We start from the raw sequence: 12981 nt of genomic DNA, 5'->3' as shown, positions 1-12981 counted from the left end.
AAATAGTTAAAATTCAAAAGATGTACAGTGTGCAAAGAATAAATGGACCACTCTGAATAACTTTTAATGAAGTGATTGGATCATCACGTTCTAGGACTCAATCTTAAAGAGTCAATAGAGTGACCTCAAATATGCTAATTAATTACTGCTGGCGATATCGTATGTACGAAATCAGACACACAAAAAATACTTTCGCTGAATAAACATACCTTTTTTCCGATGGATTTGCATGGAATTATTCAAAAATAATTCCATGCACAAAAAAAATACTTTTTAGTAATGATTTATTATTTTTTATTTTTTTATTTAATAATTGTAAGGTAGACGAATTTTTGCTTCATTTTTAAGAATATAAATTTATATTGCCAAATGCAAAATTTGAGCGAAATTGCGTGAATAGTTCCTGAGAAATCAAATTTTAAAAATACTAATTTTTTAAATAAATATTTACTAAAGGTTATTTCTTGTATATGGTTACCTTTGGATAAACGAATTTTATAATTGTGCTCAAAAATGTTTCAATTCGCTGAAAAAAATTCTCGAGATATGACACAATGCGCTAAAAGCATAAGTAACATTACGGTGTCCAAGCTACTCACCTGACCAAACTATTGTGACCATATTTCCCAGAATGCAACTATCCCTTATATTGTGGAAATTGGAAATAACAATCTATTTGGAAAAAAAGTATGTTTATTCAGAGAAAGTACGTTTTTTCTGATTTTATTCCTTAAAATATTGCTTGCACTAATTATTAGCATATTTGAAGTTCCCCTGTTAAACCATTGAGTCCTAGAACGTGAAGATCCGATCATTAAATCGAAAATTCCTGGTTTTTAATTTTTTCTTGCACTGTATCTTTTTGTATAAAAAAAAAAACAATTTTTCCCCTTGAAATAAATGGACAAATCTAACCTAACGATCATGAACAGCTTTAATAAATTCTTAATTATTTAATGTGAAAAAATGAACGAAAATGACAAAAAAAAATAACTTAGCAGTCAAAAATAGCTCTAATAAAATCACAGTAATTATTGCATGTTATAAAACCTAACAGTCACGAATAGATCTAATAAAGATACAAATATTTCAGCAAAAATTAGAAAATGTATTTATCAGTCTAGATATTCAAATTTATAATAGAAATGTGAAATTTGCCATATTATATTTTTACCAATTAACAGATCTACGTAGACAAATTACTAAAACTGAATCTGTCCTTATTGTTTCATTCATGGAAATAAAACTACCTCTTACAAAAGAAAAAGATAATAAAAGTTAGTTTAACCAGGGTGTTTTTTTTCATTCTGCTTATTATGAAAATATATTTAAAAAACACTTTGCCGCTTTATTTAAAACTTCATAATATGAAATACTGCATACTTCACTAATTTTACGCACAAAATGACTAAAGTATTTTTTGTATTATTATAAAACAAATAATCAATTACTGGTAACTTAGCTTTTTATATGAGCTCAGTGCTAAAATTAGAATTTAATCTCTGAAAAGATCAAAATAATAAATAAAAAAAATACATATTAATAAAATGATGAACAAATAAAATATTACATGATTCTTTTATATTTATTCATTGCTTTTGAAGTATGAAAAAATCTATTGAATTGAGAAATTCAAAAGTTCAATCATAGAAAAATTATAAAGGAAAGATAACAATTGTTGAAAATTTAATTCAAAAGGATAACTTTAATTATTCATTACGATGTATGGAAATTCGCATAAATGCTTGCAAACGATTAATAAACAAAAAGAAAATCAATAATAAATTTCTTTTAAACTAAGTACCTATTTGCGTTTCTTTTGTACTAAATACCGATTTACGTATAAGTACCCTTTTGCATTTTCCAATTAGAACGAATTTATAATTGAAGGAACAAACTATTCTATTAACATTTCCTTCTAGATCTTAAAGAAAAAACTCGAATCTTACAACAGAAGTAATAAATATTCGAAAGAAAATGTTCTATTTGCACGAGTTTTAATGTTTGAATAAAAATAACAATTGCGGATTTGAATATTTAGATCAATAATTGTTCCAATTTAATAGCATTAATACACTAAGAGAAATGAAAGGGTGGATTATTGTTCTTTCAAATTATTAAAGAATATTTTTACTGCATTTTGAGAAGAAGTATATAGAACATTTTTTTTAATGGAAGAAGTACAAAAAACTCTTAATGAATTAATGATCCTCCCTTAACACTCGAATGAAAAGAACAATTAAGCACGATATTAAACATACATAATTTTCTCGTTTCTCATGCGATTTCGTGTTCAAACAACTTATTTTGCTCTTATCTTAAAAAAAAAGTATAAGAATTAAATAAAAGTTAATTAATAAGTAAAATAACATTAGCCCTTATTATGTAAAAAAAATTTCGCTATTTTAGAAAGTACTAAAGAGGTCTCCCAGCTGAAGTATTTCTAAATCTGGACCAAAAAAGGCGTGCTTTATAAAAAAAAATATGAGATACTTGGATTAGTTTTTAAAATAAAATTCTTAGTATGAGATGTGTTGAAAAGTATTTTTTCAGAGTCGCAAATATTAGATGTAAAGTCCATGCACAATGCGCTAAAAAAGAAACAGACCACCCTAAATAACTTTTGATCTAATGATCGGATCGCTACGGTCTAGGAGTCAATCTTAATGGTTCGAAGAATGGAAAAATGTCAATTAAGTGTGCAGACGATATTTCAACTTACGAAATCAAACACAAAAACGTACTTTTTCTGAATAAACATACCTTTTATTCAACGGATTTGCATTTCTGAGCCATATAATAAAGGGGGTAGCCACAGTCTGGTATGTATGATCCCCATAGTTTAGTCAGTAAAGCAATCAAAAGTTTGGACCCCTTAATGTCAATTTCACTTTTTGCGTATTTCGTCATATCTCGAAAACTTTTTAAGTGAATTTAAAAAATTTTGCACACACTTATAAAAATCGATTGTGCGAAGATAATTTTCTGCAAAAAAAAATTTTCGTAGCTATTTATATTTTTTATTGTTTTATTTAATAATAGTAGAAACAATTTGAATTGTAAGGTATAAAATTTCTTACATATTAAATGCAAGACTCTTTTAAAATTCAAGCATTTCGTCAAAGGGACGAAATAAGTATCACCATTTCAAGAAAACTAATTTCGTCAATAGTAAAGAAATATTTAATCATTCTAATTTTTTTCGTAAAAATCGTAGTGCTCAATGTATTTAACATTTCTAATAATCATTTCATCTGGGGCACCATATACCTGGATTTATGTCGTCTTAACAGCACAAGAGAGACAGAAGAGGGAGACAAATTGACACTGATGTCGGAAGCCGGAATCGAACCTCAGATTTTCCTGGTTCGAGACCAACTCCTTCACCATTACACAGGCCGGCCGACTTGTTTCGCACTTTATCTTCGATCGTCTAGTCTTCATCCTAGCTCCGTCTTTCTAGTTAACAATCTTCCACAATACTATGTCCACAATACGATCTTCCACAATACACTATGATGAGATTTAAAGTTGAGGAAACATTTTCGTCATATATTTGAAAGTTTCCGTTTCGTCACAAAACACGTGATTTCGTGAGGAAATTATTCTCAAAATTAATGAAATAGAACTCATGGATTGCTGTATCGTCAAATGTGAGAGTTTTATTTCTGAGAATGTATCCAAATTATGATCGCCCTAAGGTTTTATTGATAATTTTACTCTTTAAGGTTTAAGGGACAGTGCGGGGGAAAAAAAGAAACACTCTAATGACTTTTGATCTAATGATCGGATCTTCCCGCTCTAGGATTCAATCTCAATGGTTCGAAGGGGTCATCTCAAATATACTAATTAGATAGTGCAGACGGTATTTTAAGTTATGAAATCAGACACAAAATTGTACTTTCTTTGAATAAGCATACCTTTTTTACGACGGATTCGGGTTTTCGACTCCCAAAACATAGGGAATAGCAGCAATCTGGAAAATATGGCCCCCATAATTTAGTCAGGAGATCGATCCAAAGTTTGAACTCCTAAATGTTCATTTTAATTTTTGTGTATTTCACCATATCTCGAGAACTTTTTAAGCGAACTGAAAACATTTTGCACAGAATTATAAAATTTATTTATCCAAAGATACTTTCATGCAAAAGATAACCTTTGTTTAATATTTATCATTTTAGTTAATATTAGTCGAAGCAATTTTGAACTGTGAAATGCATAATTTTTAACTTCATTTTAAAGAATGCAATTTTAAATGGCAAAACACAAAATTTAAGCAAAATCGATCGCATAGCTTCCTAAGAAATCGAATTTTTAAAAAAAATCATATTTTTAAAGTTAATTTTTTTATAAACTATTCGACCGATTTCACTCATATTTTATATTTTACCATTTAAAATTGCATTATTTAAAATGATATCAAAATTGTATAATTAAAATAATTCTTGTACCGCTGTGTGCTCCAATTCCCAACATACACAATCTTTATTTGAGGCATAGAAATTAATCCTTTTAATTATAAAGAAAGATGTGAGGTATTCGAGACTTCTACTGAATGAACAGAGCAATGATCATTACAAATCAAGCCAATAAAGTAAGGTTCAGAAACAATTTCTACTCTCGCCAATCTCGATCCTTCAATGCCAAATGATACAATCTATCTTTTCATTAACAACCCCCTTTTCTCTCACAAGCATCTCAATAGTTCTAACATTGGAATAGGTTGTATTCATTAAGATATTAGACTGTTTTAACGCGAAAATAAAGGATAGAAACCAAGACTGGATCATTTTGAAAATTACAGCTTCAATTTGTATTATAGAATTACTGCACTTGATATGTATTTTTAGAATCCATCTTGTCAAAACTTTTTACAAAAAAGTATAAACATAAAGGGTCACAAATAAGTATTTAAGTGAGAATGAAGCAAAAGCATTGTCTAAATCTCTGGGATAACTAGGGAAGTAAGTAGCGTGGAGAAAACATTCAAACCAGTTTGATTGCCTGATGAAACTGATAATCATTTTTCTATTTATTTCCTCCGGCAAACCAAACAGGTTTTTAGGACAGGTTTCCACTTTTTTTGGAATAACTGACCCAATTTTGAATTTATGACTATCAATGTTTCAACTCCGTAGCCTTGTAATTTTGAACTCAATTCGGAAGACATGGGAACTTCTGGATCAAATATTGGATGAAATTTGCTTTTATCGAGGACTTTTTGATAAAACTCACCCGCATTTGCGTTACCCGTGGAGACGAAAATCACGAAAACCTTCCACGGTCAACCTGACCCACATTATCCGTCTACCATTTGGAATATTTTACGCCAGCATAGTAGTCGGTGCGAGAAGAGTGTGGAAATTCGTATAGACTAGCCATTGCAGGGATTTGAACCTGGGTCATAACATTGGAATTAATTTGCTTAATGTTGATAAAATTCTTTGTTTCCTTCTGGCCTATTTATTAATCTACGACCTATAACGTACGTACAGTGGGCAAAAAAATAAACGGACCAAACTGAATAATTTTAATGATCGGATCTTCATGTTCTAGATCTTAATCTTAATGGTTCGAGGGGAGTGATATCAATTTTATTTATTACGGTTGAAGTTCTAAATTACAAAATAAGATACAAAACGTCTTATCAAACATGTTGTATTGTTAAAATTCGATTTCTGAGGAACTATTTGACCGATTACACTCAAATATTGCATTTTTCCATGGAAAATTAAATCTTTTACAGAGGTGTAAAAATTTGCATATCTTACAATTCAAAATTTTTTCCACTATTATTAAATAAAATGAAATATAATAAAAATTTACTAAAAATTTTTTTTTGTGTGGTGTTATCTTTGGATAAACGAATTTCATAACTGTGCGCAAACATTTTTCAATTCGCTTAAAGAGTTCTTGAGATATGGTGAATTACGCAAAAAATAAATTAATGTTAAGGGGTTCAAACTCCTGACCAAACTATTAGGACCCTATTTCCCGTATTGCGGTTTTTTTTGGGGGGTGGAGAGTATATTTGGGGCTCAGAAATCCGAATCTGTTGAAAAAAAAGATATGTTTTTCAAGGGAAAGTACGTTTTTTGTATCTAATTTCGTAACACCTGCACTAATTATTAATTTATTTGAGATCACTCCCTCCAACCATTAAGATTGAGTCCTAGAGAGTGAAGATCCGATCCTAAAACCAAAAGTTATTCAAAGTGGTCCGTTTATTTATTTGTGCGCTTTGCATATAAAGTTTTTTTTTTCGAATTTTAATCATTTTAGTTTTTCAATGCAGCAAGGAAAAAAAAATTTATTTCTCCAAAATAAAATTTCCGAAAAATTAAATTTTAAATAAATTTATTTCATGCCTTTTGAAATGCAATTAAAAAACATAAATAAAGTACATTAAATTGTGCTAACATAATTCAAATATTATTTATTCAAATATTCTATTTTACTTATTCACTTGAATTCATTAATCACAAGAACGCAATAATTTAATTGGTATAATTATTTGCTTATTGATGCATATTTGATCAAATGGGGATTCTAATCCTTGGTTTATAATTTAAAAATTTCTGTAATATCGTGGTAATTTAAATTTAATCTCTATTGCTAACATACTATTAAATTTCCTCTCATTTAAACTAAGTGAAGTATGAAACATGTTCAGGAATATTCTGTAAACTACTCATCCGTAAAATTTTTCCAATTATTATTACATAACTATTTACGTGCAAATCTATAAATATATATTTTCCCCCAGTTTTTTATTGCTCTGAGTTGGTTTATTCGTTGAATAAACCTGATGTTATTCTGTCTGCACTTGAGGAATTATGGGTACTTAAGAGGTAAGGACTCTCTATAACTCTGGAAAAGATTTTTCTTGTTCAGAGTATATATAAAATAAAATATAAATTTTAAAACCTTCTTTTAACTAGAAAAAATTTTTTATGTATTTTATTTATGTGACAAACCTACATTAAAAGACTGTGCTCAGTAGCCACAAGCACTGAATCAGCATAAATAGTTTTTAATTAAATAATCAGTTTGTCACGTACTATTTTATAGTACGCCACAAAATCAAGGCCTCACCCAAACTTTCTTTAATTATAAATTAATAAAATACTTTTTTTTCTCTTCTAAACATTCAAATTACCTTATTTAAGTCATGGGGACTCAGGGGATAAAGCACTCGCCCGCCTATGAGGTGATCCCAGGTTCGAATTCCAGCGATCGCTGTTCGATACGAATTCCGCCCCCTGCTCGCACCGACCACAGTGATGACTCAAAATATCCTCAGGGGAAGACGGATCATGGGTTAGGGTCCCCTTGCCATCATTCTAACTGTGTAAGGTTTTTGTGGTTTTCCTCTACATGTAACGCAAATGCGGGTTAGTTTCATCAAAAAGTTCTTAACGAAGGCAAATTTCTCCCAATGTTTGATCCAGGATTTCCCTTGTCTTCTGGATTGGGTACAAAATAGCATGGCTATTAGTAGACAACATTGGTAGTCGCAAACTAAAAGTTCTGTTGAACAACGGCTATAAACTATGATACGAATTCTGCTCCCGGCTCGCACCGACCACAGTGCTGACGTAAAAATAATATTCTTAGTAGTAGACTGATTATGGTTTAGAATTTCCTTGCTATGGGGCAAAACGTGGGATTTTGTTCTCGGCTTTCCTCTCCATGTAACGTAAATGCGGGTCACTTCCATCAAAAAGTCCTCCGTGATTGCTAGTTTTTTTTAATGCTTGATCCAGAAGCTACTACACAAAGTAAAATTACTAAATTTTCGTTTTGATGAGTTTTTCTTAAAATTAAATAAAGCAACAACCTACTTTTTGAGGCTTATTTCAATACATCTATGCTTCAGAAAAAAAATATCCTGCCATATTGATGTTCACATACTTGTTATTATATTAGAACATATATTTAATTACATATTTTTATTTAAGAGTTCATTTATGACTTAAGAATTCATTTCAAGCTTTCCTATGCTCATCTGTAGTTTTGAGTCATGAGCCATTTGCTTACATGATATTAAGGATTTCGATAAAGTTGGAACAACTATACATTGCTGCTTAAGAATGCTTTAGCTTGCATATAAATTTCTAATTTTAGCCATATGTTTTCTACTTTATTGATTTATTACTAAATTATAATCTAAAAATTTTAAATATACACAACTGGTTTTATTACATTAAAAACAGGGTAAAATTTCTATTTGTTTTTCTTTTTTTGTCAACATGCGTCATTTTTACTTTACTTTAAAAAATATACCCATTTCTAAAAGTTACAGTTCAATAAAGTTTATTATAATAGAAAATATGAGTTACACCATAATTTTTAAGTACAGCATTTAACATTTTTCTTTTCTTTTATAATTTTATTGATTCTGGCTTTATATCCCAATTTAAATACACAAAATAATTCTTGGTATATAATTTTCCAACCTTAGGCTTTTAATAATAAATCAAAGTTTTCTGTAATTTGCATAATTGATCATAAACGCAAACAATTTACATAGTGAGGTTTAAAAAACATAAAAGGTTTTCATATATGATTTCGCATTATTACCATCCTTAAAAACTGAAGATATCATTTTTAAGAAACGCTTTTATTTTCCTCAATTTCGACAGAAGTTTTATCATATTTAATTAGAGGGAACAATTCAGACGATTTCATTCAAATATCAACATTCATAATTTGTAATTATGGTTCAAAATTATTTATACATTTACAGTTTGATAGTTTTTAAAGTTCTTAAATTGAATAACTAAATAAAATAATTGTTGAAAACATTTTTGAATAAAATTTTTTTGCGTAAGCCTTTTTAATAGGCTGATGCAAAGTAAGATACAAAAACAAACTCATGGCTATGCTATTATCCTGAATAATATTATTCATTTAAAAATGCCTTTTTTGTATCTTATTTTGCATCATAATTAACAGGTATAAATTGTTAATTAGTATATTTAATAAGTGTTTCTAAAGCCACTCAGTTTGCATCTTATTACAAGAAAATTCGATTAGAAATTTTTTTTTATAGTTTCACTTTCAAAATAGGGAAATTAAGTTACGTAATAGCTGTAAGATTAATTTAAAAAGTAAAAAATAAGTTGATGAGATGATTGGCTTCATTAAGATGCAAACACAAGGAAAAAAACATTTAGTCCCTTTTAAGAATTTGAAAGTCGAAACTTTAAATTTGAAAATAGGGCTGATTTGCAAAGCTTAAAATATTTTTTGCTTCACATTCCCAATTAAATAACTCATAACCCAAGTAAAAAGAAGTGATTGAAAAATGTTTAAGTTGTATTTTCAATTTATTTTGCATGCATAGAACGAAAAAAATCAAACATTGTTAGAAATACACAGAGCACCACATTGTTAAAAGGGTCTATCACAAGGTGAAAAGAATTGACAATTTTTGTAGTTGCAACTTATTTCACTTGCAGGATATAATATAAAAACTAATTAGAACTAGGCTTAATAGAGAGCAGGCTTAGATAGAAATTATACAATATAAAGCTATTTAATTCAGTTTACAGAGATATGAAAATTAAAATATGAATTTCCTTAACACGCAACTTAAAACATACATATACCATTTACAGCCTAAGCTAAAAATTTTAATTATTTTTGACGATTCTGTTGCACAATATTCAAATTTTATCCCCGTTTTTTGCTCAAAAAAATCAAACTTACAAAATTATTGATTATTCTTGTTTAGAATATTTTAATACCAGAGATGGCAAATATTTTTATCTGAAATGTTTAACTCAATTCTGTAGGATTTTAAAGATTTAAAGATTAATTTTCTAACCATCGTTGAACAACCGATCCAGTTTTGAGTTTACGACTACAAATGTTCAACTCCATAGCTTTGTAATTTTGAACCCAACCCAGAAGATAAGGGGACCTCTGGATCAATTAGTGGGAGAATTTGCCTTCGTGGAAGACTTATTGATGGAACTAATTCGTATTTTCGTTACATGGAAAGGAAAACCACGATAACGTCCCACGGTTGGCCCGACGGCAAGGAGATTAACCCATAGACAGTGTGATATTTTATTTCATCACTATGGTTGGTGCAAGCCGGATGCGGAATTCGTATCGATCAGTCATCACTGGGATTTGAACCCGGTTCACCTTGTTTTAAGGCGAAAGGTCTATCCTCTGAGCCATCACGGCTCACGATTTCAGATTTGAAAAATATGTTTGTAGAAAGCCGCGTTCATATTTCCTCTAGATGTTATAGATACTTAGATGTTATAGATAGTCTAGATGTTATAGATAGTCTAGATGTTATAGATAGTCTAGATGTTACAGATACTTACAGTACATGCTTGCCAAACTTGCAGCTGCATAAGTAAAATTTAAAATTTCCAAAAATTATTTTAGAAACATTTTTTTAGATTATCTAACCTCATAGTGAGCGTGATTACAAATACATGAGAAGGCGTGATTTTTCCTTAAGGGACCACAATATATTATATACAACGAGGTTTTCGAACTCTAGCATCCAAAGATCATGTGGGCATGTTCTCAATACAGTACCGTCACATTAGTACCTATATGTACATTTTGGCTTGTACAAAATCGGAGCGTACAGGCATGTGAAAGTACTTCTCTCTACCTCTTCTGGATCTAAGAGCGTCAATAAAATATTTTAAACAGAACAAAGAAATGCTTTTAATTAACGATTAATTATTTAGTTTATGGAATTGCGATTATAGCTTAATTTGTGGAATTATAATTATTCGTGAGTCATTATTCCCGATGGACGAAAAATCCCCGTACATTAAATAGTGATTGGTACACGTCAAATCTGCAGAGGTCACAAGTCCGCCAAGACATTTCTGGGGGTACTGAATCGGAGATTGATCGGTCTTTGGTTCAGCTCAAAATTACGATCTGTAAATGATTGGAATGATTATGAATGGGTTCTCGCTGTAAAATTACCCTGTGGCGTGTGCGCAGTTGAATTCGTATTCTTGGCCATAGATGCACCACTGAAAAATAAGAAACGCACCCTCAGCCTTTAAAATTTGCTTGGTTTTTACAATGACAATAGCATAGTATTGACAATGGCATAGGTAACAACAACAATAATAATCTTGACTTAACTAAATAAAATTTCTAATTATAATATTAGATCGACAAAGCTGAAATTTGTAGAAAAAAATTGCGAAGTTGGTTGAAATCTTAAAGACATAAGATAGAAAAAGTTCAAAAACTGATCACGAAGCAGTTCGCAACAATACATTTAATGATTGATGTACTGTTTTAAGTTAGTTAAAAATGGAGACTTTCTTTATGTGTCATAAATTTAATATTATTTTAAATTTTTTTTGTTACTAATATTTAACACTTTCACAAAAGCGCTAATCAATATTAACTAAATTATAATCTTTCAACTAGGACAGCGACAACTTGGACTAAATCTTTAATGTTTTAAAAATATTTTAATTTGAATAAATGACAATAACTGACCTTCTCCGTGTGCTGGCAATAAAATCCAAATATTATATTTTTTAGGAAATAAAATATACAATACTACCTCAAAAGGCTTAATGGAAAACAATTCTTATTAATTCTAAATAGATAAAGTAAAATAATGTTCTCTAATCTAAACATAATGTACAGTACAAAAACATTAATAATTAAATAATAATCAACACGGAAAAGTAGGACTTTGCTTCAATATTTTCATTTTCTTAATTTAGTTAGAAATAAAATCCTGCTTAACTATTTTTATTTTAAGACTCTGTGTTTTTAATTAGCTTAATATATTAAATCAATTAATCTATTTAGTTAGTTAAAACATAAAAGCATAGCCTTGCTTTAAGCATCATAAATTAAATATTTAAAATTTTTTTACTACTGATGCTTTACCGGTTTCACAAAAGCGTAAATCAATATTAACTAGTAATACTGTTTTGCTTAACTAGTAATATTCCAGATTATTAACTAGCAGTATTGATAATCTTTCAACGTAGTAAAAAATCTTAATGCTTTTAAATACATTTTTAATTAGAATAAATTGCGAGAATTATCTAGATCCAAATAATGATAATGAAATTAAAGTACTTGCTTTCTATGAAATAATCATATATAATATATACTTCAAATGACTTGACGAAAAATAATTCTTCAAAGTCAAATTAGACGAAGTAAAATGATACCCTCTAATCTTAACATAATGTGAAGCACAAAAACATTAATAATTAACACAGAAAAGCAATATTTTGTTTCAATATCTTTACTTTCTTAATTAAATAAAGTTAGAAACAAAATCTTGCTTCAAATACTAAGACTCTGTTTTTAACTAACTTAGTACAAAGAATCAATTTACCGTATTGAGTTAGTAAAAAACATAGCCCAGCTTTATGCATTATAAATTAAATATTTCAATTTTTTGCTATTAATGCTTTACCGGTTTCCAAAAAGCTTAAATCAATATTAACTAGTAATACTGTTTTGATTAACTAATAATATTCCAGAATATTAACTAGCAATATTGATAAACTTTCAACATAGTAAAAAATCTTAATGGTTTTAATTAGAATAAATAGCAATAACTATCTAGATCCAAATAATGATAATGAAATTAAAGTACTAGGTTCCTATGAAGTAACCATGTGTAATATTACTTCAAATAACTTGACAAAAAGCATTTTTAACGCTAATTAAACAAAGTAAAATGATACCCTCTAATCTAAACATAATGTCCAGCACAAAAACATTAATCTACACAGAAAAGCAATATTTTGTTCAATATTTTCATTTTCTTAATTTAGTTAGAAACAAAATCTTGCTTAACGAGTCTTATATTAAGACTCTATTTTTTAACTAACTTAATATAATAAATCATTTTATCGCATTTAGTTAGTTAAAAACATAGCTTTGCTTTATGCACCATAAATTAAATATTTTAATTTTTTTTTTTGCTGTTAATGCTTTACCGGTTCC

Source organism: Parasteatoda tepidariorum, chromosome 10 (assembly GCF_982258835.1).
Source record: "Parasteatoda tepidariorum strain Cologne lab strain chromosome 10, Ptep-v5.0, whole genome shotgun sequence".
NCBI classification, from domain to species: Eukaryota; Metazoa; Arthropoda; class Arachnida; order Araneae; family Theridiidae; genus Parasteatoda; species Parasteatoda tepidariorum.
The sequence above is the reverse complement of the archived record's forward strand: the minus strand, read 5'-3'. Positions refer to the sequence as shown.